General features: G+C 42.9%; 1 protein-coding gene and 1 non-coding gene across 13 annotated transcripts in view; one reads left to right on the top strand and one right to left on the bottom strand.

Moving 5' to 3' along the window:
* Fmnl2 (formin like 2) overlaps positions 1-16,839 on the bottom strand; it is a 299,538-nt gene that overhangs the window by 239,275 nt on the left and 43,424 nt on the right. The window lies entirely within an intron of this gene.
* Positions 8,094-8,167, top strand: Trnaa-agc (transfer RNA alanine (anticodon AGC)). Its single transcript has one exon. It is a non-coding gene; the product is annotated as a tRNA-Ala (tRNA).

Genomic DNA, 16,839 nt, shown 5'->3' with positions numbered 1-16,839 from the left:
AAGTGTGAAGAAAATACACACTCACTGATAACGACACCTCACTTACTGGGACGAAGGGCACCAACAAAACAGTTGGTTGATAAGCTGAGTGCACAGTACCTGTCCTATCCTGATGTCTACAATAGAGTTCATTAAAGAAAAAACGAATATAAAAGTCAAAAAGGAATAAGAGCTATTACCAGGCTGTAGCAAATAACGCAGCCAAATTCACCTTGGCAACAACTCCTGTCTGCGCAGCCTTCCGCCTTTTTCTATCCCATCCTTTTCAACGAGGAAGTCTTGAAGGTAACTCAGCTGGGTCCTGGTTATTTGCTCCCGTGAAAGGCTGGACCACTCTCAAAGAGTCAGATTGAGTGGACAGATCTTTGGAGAGTTCTCTTTATGAAGATAGAAAGAATACTACAGTCTGCATCTGCCCAATTAATGGGACTGGGAAAAGAAGAAAAAAAAACTGCCTGGCCTGCTGAGGGAAAAAGAATCTCAGCAGACTGAGCTCTGCTCACCCACCCACCCACCCTCTGACTTAAAGGGCCTCCCTCCATTCACCACTGTTCCTTTTGTCTCACTACTATTTTTAAATGAGAGCTTGACTTTTAAAGGATTAAACAGAACGCCTGAATTACTTCCAAAACAGTCCTGCTTTTTCCTTTGCATCTCTTTCCAATCAGTTTCTTAAGACCTAGAAATAGAGCATTAAGCAAAGATGATCGATAATCAATTATTCACCAAGCACCTGTCAGAAAGCAACTTGAGGTTCAGAGCTGAGGGGAACACCTGGAGAACTGTACCTCAGAAAAAGCAGAGCCTCAACCTACATCAGTATCCTCCCTCTGCTCCCCTACAAGCCCACCAAATCCATGGCCAATCTCAGAACGGAGCTTTCAGATGGAAACATGAACGCCGCCGGCACAGCGGAGAACTGGCTCTTTGATACCTTGCACAGATGTAAGCTAAGTTTGCCCTCGAGCACTGCTCCTCCTTCCCCTCTCAGGATCAAAGGAGCGAAATTCTTCAAGCATGAATGACAGCCAGGGGTTTAATTCAATTCAAGTAAATCGTGAGCAACTATCAGGTGGAAGACAGTATGCTAGGGTGCAAAAAATCACTGCAACTGCATGATCCCCAGTGGGAATCCATTTGGAAGACTGAGGTGTTTAATGTAGATAGGATATGCATCTATTTTTTGAGATTTTTTATCATTTTTAGTCATGTGTACATGTGTTTGAATGTGAGTATGGGTATGTACACATGAGTGTAAGTGCCAAAGAGTCCAGAAAAAGGTGCCATATCCTCTAGAGCTGCAGTTGTGAGCACTATTAGAGAACTGAATTAGAGAACCTAATTCAGATCCTCTATAAAAGCAGTACCCACTCCCAACTCCTGAGTGTCTCTTGAGCATGTATGCATATGTACATATGTGTTTGTGTGCATGCACACACACACTCAATTAAATACACATACTTTTCAATCAAAGGTTCTTCTAGAAACCCTTGAAGAACTGTCTAGGGATTTTGGTAAGATAATGTTTATGAAACTAGCAAACACCTCTAATTTCCAAAGCTGAAGCCTGCCCCTCCCCCCTCAACATGCATGCATACATACATACATTGCTTTATACCACTACACATGAGTGTGATCATACCACAAGATCAAGCCAGTTGGGACTGAGTTGAAAGTTCTGCAAGTCTGTGCTGCCTCTAGCACAATTTCCAACATCTTACTAGCTATAACTTTGAAAACTAAGTCACAAAATGCTTACAAAATACCAACCCTTTTATTGATACTGTCTCCCCCTTAATTCCTCTCTAGGTAGAATTTGGGTAAAATACTTATAGAGAATTATAGAATTACAATCCCTAGAGCAGTGGCCCTCAATTATGGAATCCCCCACCCCATGCAATATATATGTGTATATATTCCTTCAGCAATGTGTAGACATTTGGATTGTCACAACAGTGAGGGAAGGGCGCTATCTAAGCTACTTGCTAGCACCCACTCATTACACAATGCCCAAGGATGCCACCTAGACATCCTGCAACTCCCAGGACATCCCTTGTATCATCAGCTACTTGACCTAAGAAACCCATTGTAACACTATCAAGGTAACCTGAAAAGTGTCTAAGAAAACTGGCAGGCATCGAGTCATACCGGTCACTGCCCCCATCCTCCCCACAGCATCTTCAAAGCTTCTGCATCCCCTAAAACTGTATGCTGACTCCCAAGGCCATTTCTTTCTACAAAGCCGTTCTTTATTCCCTGACCCTCTTTCAAGTGCGATTTGTCATTCATCTTTTACACCTCTCAGAATTTGGAAAGATCTTACATATCAACTGTTCCCGAAGTATTAGTCAAATATTGGTTTAGTTACAAAAAAATTACAATTTTAAGTGTATGAGGAAGAAAGGAGCACTCCTTGAGGACCTACCAATTATATTTAGCAATGTTAACAGTACTCAACACAGGGAAATTTTAATTCTCCCATTGCTTTGAAATAGATTTTATTCCTATGTTATGGATGAGGATCAGAGTAACTAAGAATTTTGCCTTAAGTTATATAACTTGAATAAACCCAAGAACTCTGTTTTTTCTACTCCTGCAATTCAGGGGTTTTACTCATGAGACATCAAGGTAACCAAGAGGTAGCTACCACAGCGGGTTAATAAATTCAGCAAGTCATTTTTTAAATTGTTTTAAACCAATGCCAATGCTGGCTCTTAGGGAAGAGCCACCAAGAAATCAGACATTTACAGGCTTACTGTTGTGGACATTTCCTTTTTTTCTTTTTATGAAACCATGGATTGAACCTCGGACCTTGTGTATTCTAGGCAAGTGCTCTCTCTACCACTCAGATACAGCCTCAGCCTTTTTCATGGTTTTTTGACTCTGAGACAAGATCTCATTAGCTCGTCTGTACTGGCCTTGAATTCAAGATCCTTCTGCTTCGGTTCCCAAGTGTTAGAATTACAGGCACACACCACCAGGAATGGCCTGTGTCCACTTTTCTTAAAAGAACTGGCCCTAACAGAGAGAAGCATCAAGATAAGGAGGGAGGGGGAAACAAAAGTTAAAGTCATGCACGCATGCATGCATGCATGCATGCATGCACGCACGCTCGACACTTTCACCACGAAGTTCCCTGACATTCACCAAGTGAAAATATCACTTCCACTATATCTCATTTTATTTTCCTAGATCACATCAAAAAATTGAATTTCTCCCTTTTAATTTTTTTGGGAGGTACATGAACAATTTCAGCAGGTAATTATGATCTCCCAAAACCAATTCCTTTCTAACAGATCCAAAACATAAAGGAAAAAAGATCTGACTTGCCCAGCTATTTACCCTAAATTTTCCAACATCTTGCCCATCTGGTTTCCTTGCAAATCACCCAGCTGAGCCATCTGTGTTTGTGATTTGCAGCCCTTCAAATCAAACTTACTCCATTTATTAGTGGAATAAAAAAAGGGGGTTCCTTAAAATTTCCCTTCCTGCATGGTAAAGCAGGATTGGTTCAACTCTAGCACCCTCAAACCAAGAAACATTAAATCCAAAACACAGATAACCCTGATATGTCATTTCCCATCAGCCAATTTTACAATAGCACTAATTGTGATTTATAAAGGATGACAATGTGTTCTGATGAAATGAAGAAGGAGTAATATATGTACTATTTAGTCTACAAATTCATAGACTAGTGAATGTGCCAAAAGTGTCACACCTCTCTATGGCCTTGTGATTCATTCATTAAGCATGATGGTCACTTAAAGAACTTCTAAAATAATGACAAAGGGGCATGCTTACCCCATGAACTATATGTTTTACTCTAGGTTTTGGCTTTTGTGAGGGGGTTTTGTTTTTTGTTTTTAACTGATACATTTAAAAAAAACTGGGAATAATTGTTACTCCCAAGTAGAACTGTTACAAGTAGGAATGTAAGACAAGAATGTCTACACAAAACGTAATTTCCCAGTTTCTTTCTAAATCTTCCTTGAAAAGAAGCCTAGAAAATTTCAATAAAACGTAAGAGCTAACTAACATCAGACTAAAATGAAGCCATTCCTGTTAACTGGGAAAGAAAGTAAGTCAAAGTCTAGATTCCAAAACACTTTCAAGGGTACTGAAATGTGTCCCTATTCGGGCCCCACCTATGACCAGGACTGGCGATCCTCTGGATACATGTTAAGGGATGACAACCACGAACTGACAGAACACAGAGGGCCCGGCAGGAGCCTCCTCGTCGGACACAGAGGGCCCGGCAGGAGCCTCCTCCCTCGGACACAGAGGGCCTGGTAGGAGCCTCCTCCAGCGGCAAGCCCTGCAACAGTGAGCTGATCACTGACAATGTGCTCACCGCCTTCGATGAAGAAATGATCAGTTCTCTTAGTAACTTCTCATCCCTCTTCCGGCTTTTTGTTTGTTTTGTTTTGCTTTTTTCAAGCCACATAGGTCCAAATAGTAAAGATAGTGGATGACTTCTAATGCAGCTAAGGGAGAAATAATTCCCTCCTATAAAAATCAGAAGTCTATCCAGCCAAGTTCTTCTAGCTTTCCAATGTGGAAACACTTAGCAGCGGCTGTTCCAATGCTTAGTCTACAGCTAAGACATTAAAAGAAATGAGAGAAGAGGGAGAAATGTGGCCACAGAGGCTCCTTTCTGCAGAAACGCCATGATTAAACAGCAAGACTGACATTTGTAGAACCACATTAAGGACATCAGAATCCTACTCACTCTCTATAGTGACAACGCTGAAGCAAAGCCTTTCTGTTAAAAGGCAGAGGCTCTTAAAAATTATCTGAAAAAATAAAATACCCCATATGACTTTTGTTCTCATTTTAAGAGAAAAAAAATATCCATTTTCTTAATTTCCCAATTTCATTTATCCTAGTCATCTCAACCGGTCTTTGGTTGATGCTTCTTTGAAAGACAAAGACAAAGCTGGAGCCAATTATCCCAAGAACAAACAGTATTCTGCTAAAGGCTTATAAAAATAGATTTGGCTTCCAAAAAAGAATTCAAGAATTCCACATTGTCCTCTCATCTCCTGTGAGCCCATTGGTCTTTTTTTTTTCACTCATGACTATTTTTCTCCAAATCCGTACTGGGTGGGGACACTAAACAAAATCTCTAAGCAGACCACTCTAGTCCAGCTACATAGACACAGGTTGCAAAATGTAAACCAAAAGATTTGCACTGTAATTTGGCTAGAGTGATTTTTGGTGATATCAGCAAACAAAAGCACTAAAGCCATTCTTTATCATCAGGTTAACTGAGAGCAGGCATAGTTAAGCCTCACAGGAAGGCCATCCCTCGAAACTTAGCTTTGTGGATTTAGGCTCAGCAGGTTTATGTTTATTATCAAATCATAATCTTAATCACTTTCTCGTGTCTCTGGTACTAAGTAATAATTCTTGCAAAGGGTTACAGAGTTACTTATCATAGAAAAGTTATTTTACATATAAATTTGAGTATGACACCTTCCAAAGACTGGGGGAAAATCAATTTTTTTTGTGGTTTCTGGCATTCCTACTTTAAATACTGATTGACTTGCATATGTGTTTGCCTGCATGACTTTTAATATGCACCACATGCATGCAGGAGATCTCGGAGGTCCAAAGAATCCCTGCAACTGGAATGACAGGTGTGGTGAGGCCACAGAGGTGCTGGGAACCAATCTGGAGTCCTCTGCAAGAGCAGGAAACTCTCTTAGTGGCCTGACTTGTTCATTTTTGAGCTAGGTTTTCACTCTGTAGCCCAGGCTCGTTTTGAACTTACAATGATCTTCCTGCCACCATGTCTGACTGATGTTGTAAAACATTAACTGCACACAGTATATTTATCAAGAGAATCAAGTTGTCACCTTTACTTAAAAATTTAAAAAAGAAAATACAGGGACTGGCAAGATAGCTAAGCAGATAAAGGAGCTTGCCATCAAGCCTGATGACCTGAGTTCAATCCCCAGAAAACACCTGACCTCCAAACAGAAGCTGTAGGGTTTTCTCTCTCTCTCCTCTCTCTCTCCTCTCTCTCTCTCTCTCTCTCTCTCTCTCTCTCTCTCTCTCTCTCTCTCTCTCTCTCTCTCTCTCTCTCTCACACACACACACACACACACACACACACACACACACACACACACACGTGATTTGAAAGAAAATGGCCCACAAAGGGAGTGGTATTATTAGGAGGTGTGGCCTTGTTGGAGAAAATGTGTCACTGTGGAGGCAGGCTCTGAGGTCTCTTTTGCTCAAGTTTTGCTCAGTATGATCCTCAGTCCACTTCCTGTTGCCTTCTGATCAAGATGTAGCTAGCACCATGTCTACTTGCCGCCCCCTTGCTCCCTGCCATGATGATAATGGACTGAACTGATGAAACTGTAGGCGAGCCACCGCAATTAAATGTTTTCATTTATAAGAGGTGCCATGGTCATGGTGTCTCTTAAAAGCAATAGAAATCTTAACTAAGACACACATACATACACCAATAAGTAATTTTTATTTTCTAATATTTTAAAATAAGACAGCTATATAAATAAATTTTAAGATAATTATTTCTACATATCTCTATCAGGCCTACAGGAATTTCAACCCACTGTCCTCAAAACACCATGCCAAATAGTTAAAAAGAACCAAGGAAAACTTAGTCACATGTCGGCACATATCTCCCACATAGTTAGCATGGTGCAGGGCTGAGATCAAAGCCCTCAGTACACAGCTGGAGGTCCTGGGACTAACTTGGAACACACAAACACAATCCACAACTGGATTTATACTAGGAAAAATATTAAATTTAGGTATCAAGTCACACCACACACCAAAATAAACTCCCCAGGAATGACAGTTAATTCTTCAGAAAATATGTCTCTAAAGCTAAAATTAAGTCATGTATTTTTGGATTTAATCATTAGTAAGAATGTTTAACTTTCAAAATTATGACAAAAATAGCAAGAAAATTAAATTTGTGTTATACAAAAAATTTAGACTTTTGTAGGCCTAAGGGACAAATCTAAAAGGTAAATGGGAAAACCAGGTAAAACAAATACAGTCATTATTACAAGGATCAGCAAACCATGACCAGCCAGTCAGTCTGGTGCCAGATTTCATACAGAGTGTGTGTGTGTGTGTGTGTGTGTGTGTGTGTGTGTGTGTGTGTGTGTGTGTGTACTCTACCACTGAGCTTTATCCCTGGACTTCTTTTTACTTTTCAGCTTCAGACAGAATCTCTCAGTACACAAGCAGGCCTTGAACTCATTCTGTAACCCAGGCCTGCCTTGAACCTATGACGCTCCCACCTCACCCTCCCCAGTAGCTATATTACAGGTCTGTGACATTGCCATTTTAGCTCATTTTGAGAGACTCTCAGGATCTGGCCTGGTCCACCCTGAACTTACACTGGAACCTGCATCATAAGCATGTACCACCATAGTCAGCCAGGCCTAGTTTCTTAAATGGCTGACAAGAACCAGAGGAGTAATATCCCAGGACATACAAATACTTAACAAAATTCACTCTCATTCCTTTCCTTGCAACACCCTAGTTAACAGAGTCGAGGAGCTGCAAATGAAGCTGCATGGTATACGAGGCCTAAAGTCTTTACTATTTGACTTTTTACAGACAAAGTTGGCCAACTCACAATCAACAATGCACATGGCTAATGCATGAGAAAGGAAACAAACACAAGGACTCGGATATACATAGCCCTATCATCAGTGTGCTTGACCAAAATACACAAAATACCTGGGTCTATACCGAGCATCACACATACCAGTTTTGCCAGCCAGGTGCTGGGGTGTACTCCTGTATTCCTGACATAGGGAGGCTAAGGCAAGGGGATTATGAGCTTCCAAGCAAGACTGAAAAATAAAGAAAACAGTAAGGTCCAATAAATAAAGTGTGAGGAAGATTTAAATAAGTGGAAGAAAACTACAACTGTAAATACAGTGGAGAACGTTCACTTTTGTACCAAATTAATCTCTTTGGCTTATCAAATTAGGAAAACATTTTGGAATAGTCAACACTCAGTGCTGTCATGGGTGTTGTCAAATAGTGAGAAGAAACTTCTGGTGGCCCTGTAAACAAATTCAACCCTTTTGGGTAGCTGGGGATGTGGCTCAGTTGGTAAAGTGTTTGCCTAGCATGCAAGAAGCCCTGGGTTCAAATCCCAGCGTCACATAAAACAGGGTTGGTGGATCTCACCTGTCCTCTCAACAACTTAGGATGTGGAAGCAGGAAGATCCAAAGTTCCAGGCCATCCTTGGTTACACAGAAAGTTTAAGGTCAGTCTAGGACACAGATAGGTCAACCCTGTCTCAAAAAAGTAAAAAGAGACAAAAAAATGGGGAGGGTGCACTCTGTTTCTGCTACGTACAAATATTACAACAAAGGGCCTCATTAGATCAAACGGCGGTGACTTGATTGTGGGTCCTTCGCCTCTCTGTGTAGGATAATAGAAATCATTGGTTCTTGACATTACCTGAGCGCAAGTTTCCGTTATAGCAGCACAAGGCAAACCAAGACAGGAGTGGGAAACTAATAACCACCTCATCCTCCCATCACCCAGCATCTTCCCACTGAGCAGAGTGACTGGAGGGAAAGTAAACCCCAGAGCCTGCAGGAATTCCACTCCAGATCATCCAAGAAATCAGGGCCTATGGGGCTTGGTTTGCTTCAAACAGAAGGTGAGAGGCCAGGAGTCCGAAGTCAACTTCTAATTAAAATATTTTCCATGGTGTTTGGGGTACAATTATGATGTTAGGGAAACTGCTACCATTTTGACTAGTGAGGGGCTTTCTTTTAAGATATATGGAGATAATATAAAAAATTAAAAGTAGAGAATTAATTCTTAGGGTCTGGAGAGAGGACTCAGCAGTTAAGAGAACTGACTGCTCTTGCTCAGGACCCAAGTTCATTCCCAGCACCCACATGACTGCTCACAATTGTCTGTAACTCCAGTTCTGAATGATTCACTGCTCTCTTATAGCCTCAGTGAGCACTGCATACACATGGTACAAGTACAAAATACATTCAGGCAAACACTCACATATAAAATTATAATATATATATATATATATATATATATATATTAAAGAATTCATTCTTTTAGATAGAAGGAAAATTGGTAGCCTAGCAAATGAACCCAGGAGATGGCAAAGTTATGAATATGAGTAGATTTTAGCAGGTGACGCAGAGGCAGGTGTCTCTCTGTGAGTTCAAGACCAGCCTGGTTGACATTGGTAGCTCCAGGCCAGCCAGAGTTACCCAGTGAAATCCCTCCTCCTGGGAGTGGGGGTGGAGGAACAGTAAACACTTGAGCACTATAAGACAAAAGATCTCAATCTACTGATTGTTTGGGTGGTTCCCCAAAGATATACACTAAAAGCCCAGCCCCTGAGCCGGGCATGGTGGTGCAGCCAGGGCTACACAGAGAAACCCCGTTTGTGTTTGTAGACTCCCCCCCCCCCCCCCCCCCCGCCCCAGTTCAAGGGTACAAGGAGAATGACTGCCCACATGTCCCGGATTAGAGCCTTGTGAAAGAGAACTCCCTGTCCCTTCCATGTGTGAGGACACAGAGAGTTGTCATCATAAACCAGGAAGCAAGTCCCAGCCAAACAATGAACCTGCCAATGCCTTGATCTGTGAGAAAAAAACCTGAGTCGTTCATGAGCCACCCAGTCTACGGTATTCTTTTATAGCAGCCCAAACTGGCATCCTCATCCTCATTCGCTTTACCTTCCCAGTTCGGTGTGAACAGGCAGAGTTATCCAAAGCCATGGACATTGGCATCTTTTAGCCACTTCCCCGGTTGCTTCCGAATGCCAGCATCTTGAGTTGGATTTCTTTCTTAAACAGTCATTGTTTTTAGTGAGGACAGGGATGACTTTTTTTTTTTTTTTTTCTTTTTACTTAAAAAGCCATGAGCTGGAAATGAGAAGCCAAGACAGGCAAGGGCAAATCTGACCACCTCAGGAATCTTCAAGACTTGGAAACCTGTTCTAAGGGTGCTTGCTTCAGTTAAATCTTACTTTACAAAAGGGCCATGTTTTCCAGACCTCTAGACTGATGGGGAGATCTTGGATCGGCTTTAGAAATCAACAGTTCAAAGACAAAGCACTCAATGAGCTGTGAGTCTTGATAAGGGCTAATTCAGGCGACTGCAGGCAAAAAGACCTCCTTTGATCCTTATCTTCCCTCACTCTGGCTTCCTCAAACTGGTCCACACAGCAGTTCTCTCCTTGGAGCTCTGAGTTCTCCTACTTTTTCATCTCTAAACCAGGAAGGAGAGAATAAAGCCCACAATAATCTCGAAGAATTTTCGTTAACCATGAAGATTTGAGAAAGCAGGCACTGCCTGATTCTTATACTCACCCAGTTCCCACCAGGGCAAGCAACACTTGACCCAAAAGCACTAAAACTTGAATACAGGGTGTGCAAACTCACAAAAGAAAGGCTTGAGGGAAAACTGTAGTAATGACTTTGAAGGGAAGGTCCCAACTATCTGAACTGAGGGACAAGGAAATCACATCCTTGAGTGTCTTTAATGAAGTATACAGGTGAGTTCTAAAATCCTAGAACAGCCCCTACACCTATACATGTATCAAGAAAATTACAGATCCCTGGATTTACTAGGGTGGCCAACACCACCAAGTTTATTAGGCAGGTGAGCGTCGGACAAGATGAAAATCAAAGTACAGAAGAATCTCTTTTTGAACCAGGCATAAGGTAGCACTCATGTAATCTCAGCTTCAGGGAGCTGTGGCAGGAAGATCATAAGTTCAAGGCCAGCTGAGCCACAGAGGGTGACCCTGTCTCAAGAGTCATGAAGGGGAAACTCCATGCTGTCAAGATGAAAAACTGGGTCACTGGGAAGGAACCTGCCAAGGTATTCCTGGAAATACAGCCTGCCACTGGGTTCAGGAAACTTTTTTTCTTTCTCCTTTGTGTGTGTTTGGGGCGGGGGATGGGGGATGGGGGGGTGGGGGGGTGGCCTGAGAAAGAAACCCAGGCCCTGCTTTGTGGATGCTAGGCAAGAGCTCTACCACTGAGCTCTATCACGGCCCCTCCCAGAGCAAAGGAGCATTTTTAATGTGCTGCATCCTGCTTTGTGAACCATGGCTCCACTTGATGGCTTCCATTAAAACGTTTTAAAGTAACCACAGGAGTGTAGAGTCAAAGCCTCAGCTACTAAGTGTGGTGGGAACAGAGTCCTCAGGCCGCCTTTCCTCGGGCACAGTCTTCCTCCCGTAGGCTTGTTCCATCAATCTCTTTTATACTTTGTGGATTTTTAGAAAAAATGAAAATCTTGTATTCTGTAAGTGAATAATAGATCTCAATGACAACAAAGTAGGCTTAATGTAATCTTACCTCACTACTTCCTAAGTCACCAACCAATTAAACTTAACAAACATCTATCAAAACCCTACTACAAAGCGAGACCATGGGCTAGTACCTGTCATTACAACATTGTCTAGGGGAGGCAACCGCCCAGCAAGAACAGGATAAACCACTCTCAGCCTCAGTGTGGGCTGCTGAAGCGGAAGACCTGCACTTTCAAACAGAACAGGCTACAGATACTATTTGGACTGGAGGATTTAACCCATACCTTTTCCTTTTTAATTCATTTGAGAATATAATTTCATTACAACATTTCTCCCTTCCCTTTCCTCTCTCAAAACCTTCACATATTCCACCCTGTTCACACTCTCCTTCAAATTCACCGCCTCTTTTTTCAATAATTGTTATTGCATGTATATATGTATACATATACATATATTCTCCTAAATGTGACCCGTTGAGTCTGCATAACATTACCCATACATATGCCTTCACCAGGGCCGACTGTCGGGCACTGGACAGCCCATCAGTATGCTCTTCCCCATCCAGGTTGGCATGTTCACTGCTGTCCTCCTCCTCCTCCTCGTTCAGCTCACGTTTGGGTGGTCACGCAGGTGAGACTTCGCGGATGTGGCTTCTGATGTTACTAGAAGACAGGACCTCACAGCAGATTTCCTGACTCTTAGCATCTTTCTGTCCCCTGTTCCACAATGTTCCCTGCACCTTAGGTATAAGAGCTGTTTTAAAGATGTATCCATCAGAACTAGGCTCTACAACTCTGCATTTGGATTGGTTATGGTTTTCTGTAGTGGTCTCCATCTGTTAGAGAAGTTTCCTTGATGAGGCGTGAAGACTACACTTATCTTGTAATCTACAGCCATCACTTATCTACCACCTACAAGCAATTTCCTACTTTCCAGGAAGGGCTCAAACCTAGACAGGCCACATTTTTTTCACAGAGCCTCTCTAAATCAGTCCCTTCAGCCTTCTCCTTCTATCCCATCACATTGCTCAAGTCTGGAGGAACTGTGCAGAGGAGAAAGATAAGAAACTGAGTGAGCTCCTTAAACTTCAAAAGCAGTCAAGGTTTTCTGTATCTATTGCTGAAAGGAACTAAACACATTCTCAAGCCAGGATCTTACACTACTATTTAATCAGACTATAGTGAATAATTGATACAAATGGGGAGGAGGAATGAGAAAAATCAGTGACTTAGGATAACTTGTTTCTGAGGTTATCTAGGTTAATAAAAAAAAAAAAAAAAAAAAAAAATCCCACAGACTCTGCACCTCGCCTGGACAAAACAGAGCTGGCCCTGGTGGTGTGAGTGTGGGTAAGCCGCCCCGAGGGCATCAGAACAGGAAAATCGCTGCTGCTGAGGGTGAAGCTAGCTGGGCCATGCTGGAGAGCTCACCTTGGTGGTGTCGATGAGGCAAAGCTGGCGGGCTGACCAACCCAGCTACCACCCAGGCCCAGAACCAGGGCTGTGAGTTGGCCCACCCCAACATCCACCTCATCTATGAACTGCTGGAGTATGCGAAGGGCCCGGACCTGCAGATCCAAAGCTACAGGATCTCCATGGCACAGGGCAACAACAGGATAGCCAAGAGGAGTCCCAGTGAGTGTCCAGTATCGAGGGTATAGCAGAAGGCAGAGGCCTCAAACCAAACCAACGAAGGACTGATGGCATTGAACAATTACAAGTAAAGACATATGGGCTAAGGGTTTACTGTGTGACTCACTACAGCTTCCATGCCAAGACTTTTTTTATTTTATTTTTGTATGTTAGTTTGGTTGTTTTTGATTTTAGTTTTTTTGTTTTTCTTTTAAATTTTATTTTATTTGGGGGAGGAGGTTGCAAGGGCAGAGGGCAGGTATGAAGGGATGGGGAGATGAATGGGATCGGATGCATGATGTGAAACCCACAAAGAATCAATTAAAAAAAAAAAATCCCAAAGCAGTAAATTCCTTGGCTCCAAGCACAATAAATAATATTAAACACAACAGACGGTGAAGGGAAGAATGCTGAAAGTCCTACAAAGGAAATGGACATGGTCAACAAGCCTGAAAAACAAAGCAAATAAAAAGCAAAACACTGAAGCCCAAATTTGGTGGTGGTTATATTAGAGAATGAGTGGCTGAGCCACCCACCACGTGCACGGCCCGACCCCGGGAAGAGGAATGCACATATCAACTAAGGTGGGACATTCGCAGGGAGAGATAAAACTGTGAAGAGCAAATGCAGATAGTCCCTTCAAACAGATCACCTGATCTAAGAAAGGCCTAAGGAAACCACTATCAGGGTCCTCGGAAAGCCTCTGCAGGAAACCAGTCCAATCACACCCTAACCTAACCCACCCAGAGTCAAGCCTGCACACAAAAATCAGAACACAGGGCAGGACTCTGCTCCTTCCCTCTTCCCTTCCACTTGGACCTTAGGAAATGTCTCAGCACTCTGCTGGCCATCTGTACGGGTACTGGGAATAATCTCAACATGATGTTAGTTTCCTCCCAATGGCCATCCATGCCTTCCATAGCAAACAGCAATAGAATCTTCCCTGACTCTCATTTATCTCCCAAGGGAGGCTGGGCACCTGGACATCTGCTTTTGAGATGCAGAAGTACAGAGGCTGTCTGCAAGACCGTTATGCCACCAAGACCAAGGTACCACATCCAGGAGGATGAGAGGTGGGTCAAGACATCACTCACAATCTCTGTAGTTGGGCAGCCAGCCCTTTAAGACACCATCATACAGTAAAAGTGATCACTTGAAGGCAATCTACAGCCTAAGAACATAATTTAAGCCATTCAGAGCAACCATTTAGATAGTTCCTGTAAGCCACTTAAATAAAAACTTCATGAAGAAAACCACAAAGCACATGAACTAAAACCTCAATTAATAGTAAAAACAAATAAATTCAGACAACCTTCTATGATAAACTTTTGCAGAGACCAAATCAGTAGAGCACAACTCTTCAAACACAAAGATCTGCCTTCGCCTTCCCCCTCACCCTGCCCCTCCACCCTGCCCCGCCCCACCCCCACCCTCCACCACCAAGGATTCCCCCACTCCTAACGGAAACACACAAGGACAGCAAACACTCTGCGGCCATCTGGTCTGATGATGTACTACACATTCACAGGGCATGGTTCTAATTACAGCACAGTTTCAGCCACCACCACAGATCTCAGCAAGGTGCTCCCAAATGGAAGGATTCTGTAGTTTTTGATTCTCAAATTGCTTTTATTGGAAGCGTATTTGTGAAATCTCTGGAAGAGAAAAAAAAAAAAAAAAAAAACGGTCTCGGCCTGAGCTCACCCCATGCCACAAACCCTCCCTCCCTCCTGGCCTGTGTGGATGAGATCATGCTGCTTCCTTACTCCCTGGAAGGTTGACAGCATATCACTCAGTCTCCAGTTTAGACACTGTTTCTTATGTCCTATGTGTTCTTAGCATCAAGCACGCTTACTTCCTTGCCCAAGGGTCACTGTTAATTCTTTTAACAGAGAGACATGAACAGAAAGAATGCAGCAGAAGTAATCCCACCCCTCACTCTGGATTACAGGGCTCATTGAAATGGTTGCTGAGAAAGGCAGAGACCATGGCCTGCTGAGTTCCCTACTTAGAAAAAAAAAAAAGGTCTAGAGAGATTGGTCAGCCATGATGAGCACCTCTTGCGGAGGACCTAGGTTCAGTTCCCAGCACCCACATGGCAGTTCACAAAAATCTGTAACTCCAGTGTCAGGAGACTGACAGCTTCTTCGTTATAGCCTGTGGTACACAAGAGTCAATTCAGGCACACACACACATGTAAGTGTAAAATTAATTAATTTGAAGATTGGGGTTTGTTTTTTTTTAAACTGTCTCAGCTTAATTTGGGGGGATGGGGGTCGAGGGGGCTTCAAGACAGGGTTTCTCTGTGTAGTCCTAGCTGTCCTGGAACTCTATAGACCAGGCTGGCCTAGAATTCAGAGATCTGCCTGCCTCTGCCTCAAGAGTGCTGGGATTAAAGGCCACAGCCCGCCCTGTCTCAGCTTTTTAAATTTAAGATTTATTTATTTTTATGTGTATTGGTGTTCAGCCTGCTTGTATATCTGTGCTCAACATGCAAACAGTACCCAAGGAGACCCCTGGAAATGGAGTTAGAGACTGTGTTGGCCTCAGTGTGGGTGCTGTGAATCGAACCCCAGGACTCTGGAAAAGCAGCCAGTGCTCTCAACTGCTCAACCAGCTCTCCAGCACACTGGCTCCTTGAGATGCATCCTGGTGGTCCCCAAGAGCAGGTGTCTGACAGAAGACTGCAGGAAGGAAGCCAAGAAGAAAGTGATTGATCTGTTTTCTAAGACTGATACAATGTGAAAGCTCTGGCTGTCTTCAGGATTAGAAATACTAAAAAAAACAGTAGACACAAGGACTCAAGGAACCAAAACCAGATCTGATGGCCTTGGGGGTCCTGTGTTTGATGTGAGGATTGCTGGCTTCAAACTGTAAGTCAGGATGATCCTGCACTTCTGATTCTCCTGCATCAGCTTCCCGGTGTTCGGCAGTGCTGGGAACAAAACCCAGGGCTTTGCACATGCTCGGAGAGTGTGTACCTCCAATTTCCAATTACCATAGCAGAAGCTGCAAAATGGTTCATCAGACAAAAACCTGGCAACCTGAGTTTCTAGGATCCACACAGGGGTGGGAAGACAGAACTGACTTCACGAAGTAGTCCTCAGTCCTCTATACCATACGATACTACACCATGGCACATGTGGCCCTCTTGCCACATCATGCACGCTCACTAATAATAATAATAATAATAATAATAATAATAATAATAATGAGGTCCCATCCCTAGCTGAGGAGCTACTGGCATATGGCGGCTGCTAGAGGGAAGGAGTCATTTTCTTTAGGAGTGTGGCCATCAGTGTGCTGCCCATGCACCACTGAATGGCCATGTGCATATATATGGGCTGAACTAACTGAAGTCAGTGGATTTAATAGATACTTAATTATAACAGGACATGAATTTGGGAGGAAGATGAAACGGGGGTTCTAGGGGAAGTTCTGGGGAGAGTGAAGGATAGGCATGATCAAGACACTATGCATACAGGAATTTTTCGAAGAATAAAAATATTTTCAAAAACAATATTTAAAAAAAAATGCCAAAGCAGTAGTGCTCAGTTTAGCAACCCAAGAAGTTCACAGGACAGTTCTTAAATGGTCATCTTAGAGTCTAGAACAAAGGTTGCTATTTGAGTGACACACACAAGAACCTTAAGACATATTCTGTTCTGAATTCTAGTAAGTTCTCTACTAGGAACAAAGCTATTAAAAGTTCACAGTTGCCAGCAGAGAGCATCCCTGGAGACCTGACTTTCCTTCTGGAAGAGGGCACAGGGCCAGAGTATGTGAGTGTGCTATCACACATGATAGCACATGTGTGGGTGTGCATATCACACATGATAACACATGTATGGTTGTGCATATCACACATGTCACATGTGTGACATGATGTCACATGTGTG

Source organism: Peromyscus californicus, unplaced genomic scaffold (genome assembly GCF_007827085.1).
Source record: "Peromyscus californicus insignis strain IS unplaced genomic scaffold, ASM782708v3 Scaffold_7__1_contigs__length_154581171, whole genome shotgun sequence".
Classification (NCBI taxonomy): Eukaryota; Metazoa; Chordata; class Mammalia; order Rodentia; family Cricetidae; genus Peromyscus; species Peromyscus californicus.
The sequence above is the reverse complement of the archived record's forward strand: the minus strand, read 5'-3'. Positions and strand labels throughout refer to the sequence as shown.